Genomic DNA, 17,171 nt, shown 5'->3' on the forward strand with positions numbered 1-17,171 from the left:
GGGGTAGAGAGAGAAGAGGGGAGGGGAGGGGAGGGGAGGGGGGATAGTAGAGGATAGGAAAGGCAGCAGAATACAACAGACACTAGTATGGCAATATGTAAATCAATGGATGTGTAACTGATGTGATTCTGCAATCTGTATACGGGGTAAAAATGGGAGTTCATAACCCACTTGAATCAAAGTGTGAAATATGATATATCAAGAACTATGTAATGTTTTGAACAACCAACAATAAAAAATTAATTAAAAAAAAAACAACAGAGGTTTAACCACTATCCATGGACTAAAATAACTCCAGAACTCTCGAGTCCAGATAAAAGCTGTGATGACCTAATATAGTGCAAAACACAAAAATAATCACATAGAAAAGGATAAGAAGGGCAGTTTTATTTTTACTATATCACCCCAGTCCCAAGACTGACATAGCTCAGGACTGAATTCCTTAACCACAAGTTCCTTTCGGGGGGAAAAGGAGAGGAGAAAGACCCCAGCAGTCCTCACTGATACCACAATTTTTCAAAGCCTGCACTGCCATGGACCTACCCCCCCCCCCCCATGACCTTCACTGACTTGGACTCCAGCTTCTGGAGTCACCCAGAACCCATGCTACCATGACTACCTGGAGCTAGAGCTACTATGTCCCCTACACAGGCACCCCTTACACCACTGGACATAGCGCCATCAGGACTCCCCATACACTCAGCCAGCACCTTTGAGTTCACTTGTCAGTGAAAGTCTTTACCTACTGAAGCCAGACCAGAAAGTCTGAATATCATGACTGCTTTTTCAAATGCACAGACATCAATGCAAGGCTACAAGGAACAAAAATGATAAAAAAAATTACGAAAATATGACATCACTAAAGGAAAATAAATTTCTAGTAATGGATCCCCCCACCCCCAAACAGGAAATTTCTGAATTATCTGAGAAGGAATTCTAAATAATTTTAAAGAACCTCAGAGAGATAGGAATAAAAAAAGAATCCAGTAGAAATTCTGGGGCTGAAGAATACAATGACTGAAATAGAAAGATGAAGTAGAGAGCTTCAACAGCAGGTTTAATCAAGCAGAAGGATCAGTGAGCACAAAGATGGATCATTTGAAATTTTCCAATTATGGGAGAAAATAGGAAAAAAAAAGGAATAAAAAGAAGAAAGTTTACAGAATTTATGGGATACCAGCAAGCAACCTAATAAAACCATTATGTAAATACTAGAAGGAGATGAAAAGTAGGAGCATAAAAATAAAAAAGAAATGATTAAAAAGATCTTAAGGGGCTGGGATTGTGGCTCAGTGGTGGAGCGCTCGCCTAGCATGGGCAGGACCTGGGTTCGATTCTCAGCACCACATAAAAATAAAGGCATTGTGTTGTGTCCATCTACAAAAAAAAAAAAAAAAGATTCCTCTCTCTCTCTCTCTCTCTCTCTCTCTCTCTCTCTCTTTAAAAAAAAGATCTTTAATCTGAGAAATAGGTAGGAATCCATACTCAAGAAGCTCAAAGCACTCTGTAGAGGTTGAACATGAAGTTTTCACGTAAACATATTAATTACAATGTCAAAAGTCAAAGAATTTCGACAGCAGCATGAAAAAAGTAACTCATCCCATATGAAGGATATATATCCCCCTTGAGGATATCAGCAGATTTTTCAGCAGAAAAATTGCAGGCCATGAGAGGATGGAATAATATATTCAAAAAAGTGAAAGAAAAAACTGTCAATCAAGAACACTATACATGGAAAAACTATCCTTTAAAAACAAAGAAGAGAAAATATTTCTCAAAGACTCTCTTAAAAATGAGTTTATCACCGGGCTGGGCTTGTGGCTCAGCAGTAGAGCACCTGCCTAGCATGTGTAAGGCCCTGGGTTTGACCCTCAGCATCATATAAAAATAAATAAATAAAATAAAGGTTTTGTGTCCAACTACAACTAAAAATATAAACATTAAAAAAGAGTTTATCACCACTAGATATGCCTTAGGAAAAAATGCTTAAGGGAATTTTTTTTTTTTGAACAGAGAAAACTATTTATATCAGTCACTATATGAGGGATACAGCTTGTATCCTTCATCTTAGGGGAATTCTTAAAATTGAAATAAAACACACACTTAGTAGCAGGCTGGGGCTGTAGCTCAGGTAGAGCACTTGCATAGTGTGCGTGAGATACTGAGTTTGATCCTTAGCACCACATAATAATAAACAAATAAAATAAAAGCATGCTGTCCATCTACAACTACAAAAAAAAACATTTAAAAAACAACCATACTTAGTAGCAATGGCATATGAAAGCAAAAATATTACTGGTAAAAATAAATATACAGAAAAATACAATAATGTAATGTTTCTGTGTAAATGACTTTTAACACTAAAAGTCCAAAGAAAGAATATAAATAACTATAACCACAAAAATTTTGTTAATGGGAGATTGGCAAGACAGCAGACTAGAGAGATTCAGCATTCCCCAGCTGCTCCAGGAGACTGAACAAAATGAACAGGTGTCTGGCGCGTGATGAGACAGGAAGGCCTTAGGAAAATAAAAAGGATGTGGAGGTAGCTCAGCGGTAGAGTTCCCCTGGATTCAATCCCTAGTATACAACAACAACAAAGAGCTGCAGTGCAACTCAAAAAAGTCAGCAACCTTGTGAAACCCAGAAGCATTGGTTTTCAGAATTAAAGTGATGGAATACCCCAGCACTGAGGGGGCAGTGACTCAACAGGGAACGGGAAGCACCCCTTCAGCAGGCTGGAGGATAAAAGTCCCAGCATTCTCTACCCATGCAGATTCCAGAACCAGACAAATTTGCAGTCTGAGCATTTTGGAGACCTGGCTTCTGCATAGACAGCTGTGCAGAAGAGGTTCTCTGCATTTCCCATCAGATTCAGACAGTGCCAGAATGGGGTGCTATCCTGGGAAAGGGCCCTGTTGTTGAGTTTACTCTGGGGGAGGTCAGACACCTCTGCATTTTTTTGTGCCTCTGGGACCCAACAGACACTTTCCTCACTGGCTTAGTAGGTACCCATTCCAAGGGTCAGTTTGAACCCAAGAAAGTGACTGTGATGAAGATCCACTGGGATCTCTATGTAATAGGAAGTACAATATGCCTGATGGAGGGCACTTTCATTTAAAAATGGTGGTTTGTACTTGGTGATAGGGAGTGAGACCAGCTGTGTATGAATTCACAGCAGGGGAGAGTGCTGGATCTGGAGTGGCAGAATGCTAAGTGCCCAAGGTTCCCCACCCCAATCCCATCTCCTCAGTTATGGCCTCCATGCTCTGAGGCATTTCAGAAATCTGCCATGGCTTGACACCTGCCAACCTTTGAGTGAACTGAGTGTCTTGGGACCAAGGGTACACAGTTTGGATCTGTTAGTGAACTCAGCAGGCTAGTGGGCAGTGGGCAGCTCCTGCTGTGTCAGTATCCCTGTCTGAGGAAAAGCTACTGCCATAACAATTTTGCTTTGTCACTTGGTGAACAAGGAGGGGCAGAGATTATCCTACAGATGGCCCTTACTAGTTTGGCATGAACTATTTCAAGCCCTAAAAGAAAATAAATGAAAATCTGGATTACCATATGCAGGAAAGCTGTCTTTTAAATTTTTTTTTATAATTGTAGATGGACAGAATACCTTCTATTTTATTTGTTAATTTTTATATGGTGCTGAGGATCGAACCCAGTGCCTCACACATGCTAGGCAAGCACTTTGCCACAGAGCTACGCCCCCAGCCCAGGCTGTCCTTTTTGATTAAAGAATAAATATGTACCTTCCAAGGTAGGTGTAAATTAAATAAATTCATGGCCATTAAGCCAGCTTTATAGAAGATACTTAAAGGAATTCTATACACAGAAAAGCAAAGTAATAGGATACAAAATCAACATATAAATAGCTTTTCAGTATACTAATAAAGAACTCACTGAGAAATAAATTGGGAAAATAATTCCATTAAAAATAGTATCAAAAATGAAATAATATACCTGGGAACAAACCTAACCAAAGAGGCAAAGACCTCTACAATGAATTACAGAACACTGAAGAATGAAATTAAAGATGACACTCGAAGACAGAAAGACCTCCCATATTCATGGATCAGCAGAATATTGTCAAAATGGCCATATTACTGAAAGTGACCTACAGATTCAATGCAACCTCCATCAAAATACCAATGACACTTTTAAAAGACCTATTTTAAAAAGAGCCCTAACATTCATGGGGAATCACAAAAGTTACAGAATATCCATAGAAATCCTGAGCAAAAAGAGTAATGCTGGAGGTATTTGAAATTGGTTTCAAAATAAACAAAATCCAGTCTCAAAATAAACTTCAAAGCTGAATTAACAACAATAACAACAACAAAGCTAGATGGTAATGGAATAAAACAGATACATAGCTCAATGGCTTAGAATAGAGGACAAAAATAAGCCCACATAGTTACAGCCATCTAATTCTTGATAAAGGTGTCAAAAACATAGGTTGGATAAAAGACAGCCTTTTAAACAAAGGGTGCTGGAGAAATTGGTTATCCATATGTAGAAGATTGAAACTATATCCCTCTCTCTCTTAGCCTGTACAAAAATTAATTTAAAGTGGATCAAAGATCAAAGCATAAGACCTGAAAGTTTGAAACTGCTAGAAGAAAATGGGAAATACTTCAAGGTATAGGTATAAGCAATGACTTTTGGAATAGGTCTCAAATAGCTCAGAAAATAGCAACAATTGACAAATGAGATTGCAGTGAATCAAAAAACTCTATAGAGCAAAGAAAAAAATTAACAGAGTGAAGAGACAGTCTACAGAATGAGAGAAAAATCAGTCAGTTACTCCTCCAACAGAGGATTTATATTCAGGATGCATAAAGGACTCAGAAAATGTAACACCAAAACCAAAATGAAACAACCCCATCAAAAAATAGGCAAACGGACTGAATAGACACTTCACAAAAGTAGTACAAATGGCCAATAATTAAATGAAAAAATGTTCAATAGCTGTAGACATATGGAAAATGCAAATCAACACTACATTAAGATTCCATCTCACCCCAGTCAGAATGATTATCACAAAGAATACAAAAGTCAATAAACGCTGATGAGGATGTAGGGGGAAAGGAATTCTTGTACATTACTGGTGGAAATGTAAATTAGTACAGCTACTATGGAAATCAGTGTGGTTTCCTCAAAAACACTAAAAACCAACTACCATATGATCTAACTGTACCACTCCTCAGTGTATGCCCAAAGGAATTAAAGTCATCATACTATAGAGATACCTGTATGCTAAGTTTTATTTATTTATTTATTTTAGTACAAATAATATATTTTATTTCATCCCTGAAAATAAAAACAAGAAACAAAAATGTCCACATCTCATTTACCAATTATTCTAAACTTCACCTGGCCATGGTATATAATTAATTTCTCCACATAAAGGTATAGAAAAGACAGTTTGGAAATCATCTTTCCTGAAACAATATTTTCTCACACTTATTTAAACAAAATATCATAATTATTGCTACTATTTGTGGTAACATATTATAATCATGAATACAATATCTAAAACTAAATTCGATCTAGAAGCTAGCTGTACTTCAGCAGGTATTATAGGGAATAATTACTATGATATCATATAGCAATTAGATTTGCTACAAGAAAAATTTAAATAAAGGTGTATTTCTTTCTATACTAAAATTACCCAAGATTGGTATTTCTTTTGCTGTATTCAGTATCTGAAAGGATAGCTAATCTTTACAATTTAAATATATCTTAACTGGGCTTAATTGTTTTAAGTGGTCATCATATTAAATGAAAACCTAATCAAAAAGTTTTCATAAAGCATGATACTTATATAAAATCAAGTAATATTAACATTTTCTAAGCAATGTTATGCAGCCCAAACACCTTCATTATATACATCTGGTTAAAATCCTTAAGAGTATCCTCCTCCCCACCAACATAATAAAAGCAAACTCACCCAAACGTGGAAATAATGTGCATTCAGGTCACATAAATAATCAAGGGGTTAAATGCTGGATTTTTTTGTTTGTTTGTTTGTTTAGACAGGGTCTCATTATGTTGCCCAGCCTGGCTTTGTACTCTTGATCCTTCAGCCTCAGCCTCCCAAGCATCTGGGACTGCAGTCATGGGACACTGCACCCAGCTAAGGGGTTGAACTTTTAAAGCAACACTCATGCAGGTGAAAAATCATGAATACTTTAGTTACTTTTAATTTCATCATAAAATATCTCTTATTCTTTAGAATATATGTAAGAAAATTTTAAGTATGAGATTAAAGAATACTATTTTAAAGTTGTTATTAAATTGTCCCCAATGTTAAGAATAGCTTATGGACAGTGGCTGCTACCCATTTCAAGATTATACTCTCACAAATGTAAGTTTTAAAAAATATAATAATTAACCTTCAGTTATTTTGAAGGATAGTGAAAATGAAGACATTCTTTGGGTCATGATTTTAAAACATTTTCAACATTGTATTTCCATTTTCTGCTCTTAATAATCTTAATAACAAAATATGGTCCTAGAAGTAAAGCATGTTTTTTAATAGGCTTAGTCAAACAGTTACATCTACTGAAAACAAGTGACAGAACGATTCAATAACATTATTCTCCACTTGTCTGAAAAAACAAGTTATATCTGTAAATAAATATTTTATAGAAATGAATATGTCTTTAGTGTTTTTGTTTCAGCTCAAACACAAAAGATTTATACAAGATCACCTACCTGCTTATTACTACATTAATCATGTTATCAAATTCCCTTTAAGGATATATTACAGTTTTGAAGAGACTTGCTTGATTGCAAACCAATAACATTTTAAATTTTTATATACAGAATTAAGAGTTCCATGAATCCAGCACACTCCTTGAAAATACATGGAGCTTTTTAAAAGTATTATTTCGTCCTAGCCAGCAATTAAAAAGCTTTTTCTGCAATGGGATATAATCCACGGTGGATGTAGCAGCACAGGGTGATCTTCAACTGCTATCTAATGCTGCCTGATGCATTTATCCTTTGATTTGTGGTTACTGGCACCATTGGTTGTGTGGGTGGCAGAGCCATTCACAACAATATAGTCGACTTTGTTTTCCACCTTCACTGAGGGTTGCAAAATATCATCCAAAAGGAGGCGATTGTGCTTCTCAGATCCGCATATCCTGCCATAGAAGCACCATTCTCAACATCCACTGTGTAGAGAATCAGATGTGACTGCGTAACTATTACTGTCCTTGATGGAGTCTGCCTGCAAACGGGATATTCTGTCAAGGTATAGATAGGTAACAGCGGACATGCTTGAAAACGAGGTGTCTGCTGTCCTTGGGAGGGCCTACTTGCAAATGAGAGGCTCCTTCAAGGTTTAGATAAGGTAACAGCGGACATGCTTGAAAACGAGGTGTCTGCTGTCCTTGGGAGGACTTGCCTGCAAACGGGATGTTCTGCCAAGTGGGCTAGGAGGGCGCTGAGAAAAATTTTATTATCTGTTCTTAACAAAGAGCAGAGCTCAACATACTCCGGGCTGAGAATAGATTAGCCATGAGAAGCGGGTCACTTCTGATTAGAAAGTAAAACTTCTGTATGCTATGTTTAATTAGCTGAAAGACCTGATTTATTGATGTTGGAAGGCTGCCTTCTTTGTTCACAATACTATAAAAAGATTGCTTGTACACAATAAAGGACTTTTTTTCTGCTGCTGCTTCGATTGTTCTGCTTCTTCTTTCTTTTCCCATGCTGACCTGCAAGTGAATTACTGCAACACACTGTGATTTTATTTTCCTCTGCTAGAGCTTTAACAAATCTTTTGCTTAAATCTAGTATTTGTTCACATAACTTGACGCTGCTTTGATGTCTTGGTTGTTGAAAAGTATAACACAGTAACATCAATCCCCAAGTGAGTCCAAATGCCAGCAACAGTAAACTCAATTTCTGGGCCATATTTTTCCTTGAAATTGTAAAAACAAACAACAAACAACAAAAAAAACCCCAACATTTCTGATGAAGCAAACAGACTTGATTGAAAAGCAGTAACTGGAGACAAGCCTCCAAACAATCAAAACTTTTGAAAGGAAAAAAAAAAAAAACCTCTTCTAATAGGGTATAATCTTCATCTTCAGCAAAGTTGCCTTCATTCTTATATTAACTCTGTAAAATAGTAACCCAGGAGATGAGTTTTGAAGAGTGAATTTAAAAAGGGCATCTGACTTCCTCTCTCTCTTGCAAAGTGGAACAGAACTGAGCTGTCAAAAGCAGAACAAGAGCAGCGCCGCTGGGCTCCCCATCTCTGCAGCTTGGGACTGAGCCCGCCGGCTCCGCTCTAGAGCCATGCCGGAGGGGTCGCAGCGGTGACATCTCGGGGGCAGGGTCGCGGCAAAAGCTATCTATTAATGTTTTTAAAAATTAGGTATACATAACAGCAAAATGCACTTTGATTCATTGTACACAATTACAACACAACTTTTCACTTCTCTGGTTGTACACCATAGTTTCACAACCTATGTGCAGTCACCCATGTACCTAGGGTAGTGATGTCCATCTCATTCCACCATCTCCTGCTCTCATTTGCCCAAAGTTCCTCCATTTTTCCCAAATCGGCATGCTAATTTTATCAGTGCACTATTAATAGCTGCATTATGGAATCAGCCTAGATGCCTGTCAGCTGATTCATGGATAGAGAAAAATGTGGTATATTCACACAATGGGATATTATCCAGTCATAGAGAACAAAATCATGTCATTTGAAGAAAAATGGATGGAACTAGAGATCAGCAGGTTAAGTGAAATAAAGCAGACTCAGAAAAGTCTTATATATTTTCTCTCATATGAGGAATCTAGGGGCAAAAATATGACATAAAAGTATAAGGGAAACTATTAAAGAAAAAGAAGGGGGAAAGGAGAAAGTCTAGTAGAGGTGGCCGAGGGGAATAATGGTCAGGCGGAAATGTGCATGTACAGATGTGCCTCAATGAGACCCATCATTCTGTAAAATAAAGACACTAGTAAAATTTTTGTTAATGGATACACCATACAAATTAAATAAACTGACTTTGGAACAAGTCACAAAAGTGTGGAGGGTGAGTAAAAATACAGAGTTTTTATGTGTAATTGAAATTAAGTTTTTATCAACTTAAAGGAGATGGTTTAACTATTTTATGCAAGTCTCATGATAGCCACAAAGACAAAATGTAGAGTAGATAAACCAAAATAATGAAAATAATGAGAAAACAATGAAAGTAAGTGATTACAAAAATCAGAGTAAATGATTACAAAAATCAAACAATGAGAGTAAATGATTCCAAAAATCAAATGATTATAAAAATCAAATAATCTTTAAATATGAATATATTAAATTCCCCAGATCAGAAAGCATAGAATGGCTGAACTGATTTAAAACAATAACCAAGTGATCAGATTTCCACAATATATTTAAATTTAAAGGTTCACATAAGGTGAAAGTAAAGGAATAGAAAATACATTTCATGCATATGGTAACCAAAAGAAAAGATGGATGAGTTAAGAAGTAATAGCCTGAACAGAAAAACAAATCAGGAAATTGAATCAGTAATCAAAAGCCTCCCGACAAAAGGTCTGGGATTGTGGCTCAGTGCTTGCCTAGCGCTGGGTTCGCATCTCAGCACCACATATAAATAAATAAAAATAAAGGTCCATTGACAACTAAAAAAAAAAATATATATATATATATATATATATATATATATATATATATATATATATATATATATATATATATATAAAACAAACCTCTCAACAAAGGAAAGTCCATGAATAAATGGATTCTGTAAATTCTACCAAACATACAAAAAGAAATACTTATCTCTTAAACATTTCTAAAAAAAATAGAAGAATATTTTCAAACTCTTTCTGAGGCTAGACTCACCCTGACATTAAAGATAAAGACAGCACAAGGAAGGAAAGCTACAGCCAATATTTCTCATGAACCTAGTTGCAAAGATCCTCAATAAAATGCTGGTAAATCAAATTCCACACGACACTGAAAGGATCACACACCGTGACTCAGAGATTTATCCCTGGGATATGAGGTTGTGTCAACATATGAATGTCAATCAACATGAAAGACCACATGATTAAAAATTAAAGATCAGGACGACATGATCACCCCCAGTAGATACAGGAAAAGAATTAACAAAACAATATCCATTCATAAAGTAGGTATAAACTTACTTCATACTATGATTTAGACATGAGTTATCTCTCAAAAGCTCATAGGTGAGACAATGCAAGAGAGTTTCGAGGTGAAATGACTGGGTTCTGAGTGCCTTAACTTCACCAGTATATTTATCTGAGATTAACTGGGTGGTAACTATAGGCAGGTAGAGTGTGGTTGGAGGAGATGGGTCAATGGGGACATGCCTTTGGGATATATATTTTGTCCCTTGTGAGAGAGAGGGCACTTACAGCAGCAAAAAAAAAAAAAAAAAAAAACAAAAAAAAAAAACAAAACTGAATAAAACACCTCAATCCAATTAATTCCACAGTTAACATCATACTCAAAATCTTTTCTTCTAAGATCTAATACAAAGCAAGAATGCCCACTCTCCACCACTTCTATTCAAAATAGCACTGGAATTCTAGTCAGAGCAATCAAACAAGGGATGAAGAGACATCCAAATTAGAAAGAAAAAATAAAATTATCTGTTTGCAGCTGACATCATCATACTTGAAGCCCTAAAGGAAATATCTAGGAGGGCCATTGCTAAGTAAGAATGACGCATGGCATGACCCAGGTCATTTGCAGTGACATTGCATGTAAGGTGACCTTGCTCAAGGACCAGGGCAGATCCGGGTTTAGGGCAGATCGGGGGTTTAGGGCGTTCCTGGTTTAGGACAATCCGGGTTTAGGGCGGTTCCAGGTTTAAGGTGTACCCTGCTGGGAATAGGGCGTATCCTGCTGCCTCAGGCGTGCCTGCTCCTTGAGTTCCCATTGAGTTCTCGCAGGACTGAGAGAGTATTTGGGATTTTGCCCAGAATGTGGATTTCCCCCCAGAACGTGTGTAGAGTGCCGGTGTGAGTTTGGGAATAAAGAATTGCTGTTTGAGTCTACAAGGCTGTGAGTGGCTCGTGATTTTGTGCCCAGCCAGACTGTGGCAAAAGCCCTAAACTCTCAACAATCACAATAATAAAATTATTAAAACTAATAAATAGTAAATTTGCAGGATGCAAAGTCAACATACATTCGTCTATGACATTTCTGTACACCAAATTACTAGCAAAGGAAATGAAAGGGAAAAAATCTCATTTATAATAACCACAAAATGAAAAAAAATATTCAGAAACAAACTTTACTGAAAAGTTGAGTGATCTGTACACTGGAAAGTATAAAATAGGTAATTAAAGAAGAAGGTAATTAAAGACGACACAAACAAATGGAAAGAAATCCTTATCCACAAATTGGAAGAACATGTATCATTAAAAGGTCCATACAAACCAAAGTCATCTAGAGATTCAAATGCAATCCTATCAAAACCCCAATTGGGTGCCAGGATCCAATTTCATATATACCTTATACATGTCAACTAAAGGCAATTTTAGACAATATTTTCAGTGTGCCTGCTTTTTTTTTTTTTTGCAGAAATAGGAAAAACATTTCTAAAATTCATATAGAAGCATGAAAGACTCAGAATAGACAAGATAATTTTGAGCAAAACAGAGTGTGAGACATTATCATCCCTTATTTCAAAATGTATTTTACATCTACAGTAATCAAAACCATATTGTACTAGCATTAAAACAGACAAGTAGAGCAATGGAATGAAATAGAGAGATCAGAAATAAATCTGCATTCAAGGTCAATTAGTCTTTGATAACGGTGTCAAGAACATGCATAGTCTCTCTTCAATAAATGGTGCTAGAAAAATATTCACATGAATAAGAATGAACTTGGACCCTCTTCTACATCATGTAAAAAATATTCAACTCAAAGTGGATTAAACATTTATATGTAAGATCTGAAACCAAACACTACTAGATGAAAACAGATATAGACATTGGTATTGGCAATGACTTTTTTTAAAATTCCCAAAACACAGGCAACAAAAGCAAAAAATAGGCAAGTGGGATTAAACTGGAAACTTCTGTAGAGCAAAGGAACCTAAGAGTTTTTACCCAATACATGGAATGGAAGGAAATATTGGCCAACCATATATTAGATAAGAGATTGATACAAAAAATATAGCTCAACAGCAAAAAAATCCACTTAAACCATGGGCAAAGGACCTCAATAGACATTTTTCCTAAGAAGACATAGAAATGGCTAATGACTACATGAAAAAGTGTTTCACTTTACTAATCATCAGGGAAATGTAAATCTAAATCATAATGAGACATTACCTCACACCTGTTATGATGGCCATTATAAAAAAGATAAATGTTGGCAAGGATGCGGAGAAAGGGGAATCTTTCATACTGTCTTTGAGAATATAAATTGGTACAGCTATTATGGAAAATAGTATGGAAGGTCCTCAAAAAATTAAAAATAGAACTACCGTATGATCCAGTAAACTCTTTTCTGGGTACAGATTGAATATTCCTTATCCAAAATGCTTGGGATTAGAAGTGTTTCAGATTTTTCTCAGATTTTTGGTTATTTGCATAGATGTAATGCGATATGTTGGTGATGGTTCCCAAATTTAAACATGAAATTCATTTACAATTCATATATACCTTATACATGTCGACTAAAGGCAATTTTAGACAATATTTTCGGTGTGCCTGCCTGTTGACTGCAACTATGAAGTCATGGGTGGGAATTTCCACTGTGCCATCATGTCATTGCTCAAAAAGTTTTTGGATTTGGAGCATTTCAGATTTCAGCTTTTTAAATTAGGGAGCTCAACCTATATTATTAAAAATAAAAAAAAAATTGGAATCACGATCTCAAAGAGGTAGTGTCTGCACTCCTATGTTTATTGCAACATTATCAATAATAATCAAGATATGAAAACAAACTAAACGTTGATGGATGAATAGATGTTATATACACATATTTATGCACATATGTATGCATAAGCCTGTGCACAAGCATACAATGGATGAAACTGGAGGTCTGTAACTGAAACTGTAAGTTAAACTGCGTAAAAGTAAGCCAGACACAGAAAAATGAATACAGCAGGATCTCACTTACGTGTGGAATCTAAACTAGTCAATCCCATAGAAAAAGAGAACTGTGGGTGCCGGGATCCAAGGGAAGGGAATGGAATTTGTTGGTCAAAGAATACAAAGTTTCAGATCTGCAAGATGAAGGAGGACTGAAAGCTTAACTATAAGATGCTATAATACACAATACTGTATTTACTGTATTGGATCCTTGAAATCTGCCAAGAGGGATAAACAATAAAAAAGAATAAAGAAGGGCTGGGGTTGTGGCTCAGTGGTAGAGTGCTCGCCTCGCATGTGTGAAGCACTGGGTTTGATCCTCAGCACCACATAAAAAAATAAATTAATTAAATAAGGGTATCATGTCCATCTACAACTAAAAAAAAATTTAAGAAAAAGAATAAAGAAAATGGTAACTTTGTGAGGTGCTGAATATACTAATTAACTTCACTATCAAAAGGAGTATGTGTACAGTCACGTGTTGCTTAATGAAAGGGACATTGCCGATAAATGTGTCCCAGGGTGGACACTGTAGAGGGTACTTACATAGACTAAGAAGGCTCCAACGTCACTAGGTGATGTCTACTTATGGGACCACCAGTGTATCTGTGATCTGAGGTTGACCAAAACCTTGAGGCATGTGACTACTACTACATCAATTTGTACACCTGAAATATATACCATCTTGTCAAGTATACCTCCATGAAGCCATTTTAAAAAAAGAATGTCTAGATTTGTTTAGTTAAAAAGAGTGGACATCATCCTCGTTATTGTTATTATCCCTGGAAAATACTCAAAAGAAAGAAAACAACAAAAACCCCAAAGAGTCTTTCTATGTTCAAATCTTTGCCAATTTGCTGAAGGAACTATATTATTGGGGAATCTATGGTTTTATATATTGCTGGTCTCATTTAATATAGAATTATACAAATATTCCATATTGTCATACTCTTAACTATTTTAAGTGTTCACTTTAAAAATATGAAATATCTGGCTCAAAATACAAAGTATATAGAAATGTACTATGCCCCTCCACCTCAAAACTTACCCAGGGACAGGCTTGGGATGTACTTCAGGGGTACAGCACTGACCTAGCATGTGCTAAGTCCTGTGTTTGATCCCCAATACCGGGGTGGGAGGACAACAAAGACCCAGAGGCGATAGCTTTTTTTTAAAGTTATTGATGGACCTTTATTTTTGTTCTTTTTAAAATTTATATATAACAGCGGAATGCATTACAATTCTTATTACATATATAGAGCAAAATTTTTCATATCTCTGGTTGTATACATAGTATATTCACACTAATTTGTGTCTTCATACATGTACTTTGGATAATAATAATCATCACATTCAACCATCATTAATTACCCCATGCCCCCTCCCCTCCCTTCCCCTCCAACCCCTTTGCCCTATCTAGAGTTCGTCTAATCCTCCCATGGTTTCCCTATCCCACTATGAATCAGCCTCCTTATATCAAAGAAAACATTTGGCATTTGGTTTTTTTTTTTGGTATTGGCTAACTTCACTTAACATTATCTTCTCTAACTCCATCCATTTACCTACAAATGCCATGATTTTATTCTCTTATTGCTGAGTAATATTCCATTGTGTATATATACCACATTTTTTTATTCACTCTTGATGGACATTTATTGATTTGTTTGTATAAATGTGGTGCTAAGAATTGAACCCAGTGCCTCACACACGCTAGGCAAGCGCTCTACCACTGAGCCAATCTGAGGTAATAGCTTTTATGAGGTCCATATTTCTCTTACAAAGATATCCAACTGGGGCTGGGGTAGTGGTTCAGTGGTAGAGTGCTCGCCTATCGCATTTGATTCTCAGCACCACATTAAGGAAATAAGTTAAATAAAGGTATTGTGTCCATTTACAACTAAGAAATTATAAAAACAATCCAACTGTATGCAAAATATCATGCACGTGTACATGTTATGATTTTTCATTCACAAAATACCAGCAGGGTCCCCAAACAATTATGCATATGTTTTCTTCTGTTTAGTAATGTATGCTGGAAATCATTTTACATGACTGTATTTTTAGTCTTTCAACAAACCCTTAGCATTTATTATCTACCCAAAACCGTTTCATGGCAGTAAAGAAATCTTAATTCATTCAATATAATAACCCTGTTGCATAGGTACTATTATCACCACGAAGGCACAAAGACATTGGCTAATTGCCCACGATCACATAGCCACTAAGTAGGAACAGGACTTAGACTGAGATAATGTGGATCCCAAGCCCATGTTTTGTTTTTTAAGGTGTAGCTGGACACAACACAATGCCTTTATTTTTATGTGGTGCAGAGGATCGAACCCGGGTCCCGCTCATGCTAGGCGAGTGCTCTACCACTGAGCCACAATCCCAGCCCCTCAAGCCTATGTTTTAAACCATTATGTTGTGCAGCCTGCGGACTATGCTACTCTGCCTTTTTACTATGGAGAAAACCTCCTTTCTTAAAACCAGGATTGCATCATATGTCTGTTTATGTAGATACCATAATTATTTAACAAGTCCCCTAGTAAGGGCTTTTAAATTGTTTATGATCTTCACCTGTTATATCAACACTGTAATAAAAACCCTTGCCCATAGATTATCTGGCATATGTAGAATTATTAGGTCAAGGGTGTATGCATTGGAAATTGTTATTTTGTTAGTTATTAGCATGTAGCTCTTCTAGTTATTGTACCAATTGATTATTCCACAAGGAACACATGAAAGTATTTATTTCTCCACCTTCACCAATATATTGCTATCTAATTGCTCATTGATAATCAAGTAGAAAAGTGATATCCATTTTTTAATCAATAACTTATTTTTATACTTTTATTTTTATTTATTTATATGTGGTGCTGAGGATTGAACCTGGGCCTCACATATGTTAGGCAAGTGTTCTACCACTGAGCTACAACTCTAATGACTAAAGTTGAACTTTCTTTCATTTGTATATGCCTATTTGCATATTTTGCACCATTTATTCATATTCTCTGCTCACTTTTCCTATTTATTTTGGGGTCTTATTGATAAGTCACTTAATTGGCACATTAAGTAAATTCAACCCAATCTGTAATAGGCATTATAAATCTTTTTTTCTAATTGTATTTTGGTGTTGTTTATGGATTTTTTTCCATGTTGTTTTTTTTTTAAACTGAAAGAAGAGAATGCTTTTATTAATCACAACATAAAACTGCCTTGGAATCCTAAGAATTGAACCAGGATAAATAATGCTGCTATAAAATTTACATTTCTCACATTTAAGAGGAAAATATTACATATTAGGGCTCTTCTGGGTGTTATGAACTAATTTCAGCAAAACTTTATTTTAAAAAATAGAAAGTAGCAATTAATATATATTCTTAAACTGTGTGAAGATAAAATTAGAAAGGCAACTGGTAACAACCAGCAGAATTATAATCATTTTGTTGGACATTAAGAACCACATTTCGTTTTTAGCTGTTATATCTGCATACGTTTTTCATTGATAAGGCAAGTGCCGGCTATGGGTGCCACATGATTAGTAAGTTTCTTCTTCAGTAACAATATACTTTACTGATCAAGACTCAGGTGAATTTTCTTTCCTTATTTTGCTCTTTTGGAGCAGAAACAAATATCTTTATCTTTTATACCAAGGGAGGCAAATATGAAATACAGCTCTTGTAACTCTTCTAACTCACCATTAAACAAGGGCAATGAATTGTTAAGAATGTCTCTGAAGTATTTCCAGTATTTAAAATAATAGGACTCTGAATAATTTTCAAAACTAAGTTCCCATTTTGGTATAGGATTTGATAGTCATAACACATTTGATCCGTATTCTTCTATCAACTACACTTTGTCCTCATTGTGGGTTAGTGTTAGGGTCTCAATCTATTTCTACATATAGAGCATCTTTAAATAAGTCTCTTCACTGAACTTAAGACTTTTTTCCCCTCACTTATGTGCCCATGAAAATTCATGAGCATACACATACATATACTTGCATACATATGTACATATAGAAGTAAGTTACTTTGCCA

The 17,171-nt window shown here is 35.9% G+C and overlaps 1 pseudogene; it reads right to left on the minus strand.

Moving 5' to 3' along the window:
• Window positions 1-6,987: 6,987 nt before the first annotated feature.
• Window positions 6,988-7,956, minus strand: LOC124098858 (coiled-coil domain-containing protein 126-like; annotated as a pseudogene).
• Between the last annotated feature and the right edge of the window lie 9,215 nt (window positions 7,957-17,171).

This window comes from Marmota monax, unplaced genomic scaffold (assembly GCF_021218885.2).
Source record: "Marmota monax isolate L192 unplaced genomic scaffold, Marmota_monax_Labrador192_F-V1.1 WCK01_AAM20220418_F8-fsc00338, whole genome shotgun sequence".
NCBI classification, from domain to species: Eukaryota; Metazoa; Chordata; class Mammalia; order Rodentia; family Sciuridae; genus Marmota; species Marmota monax.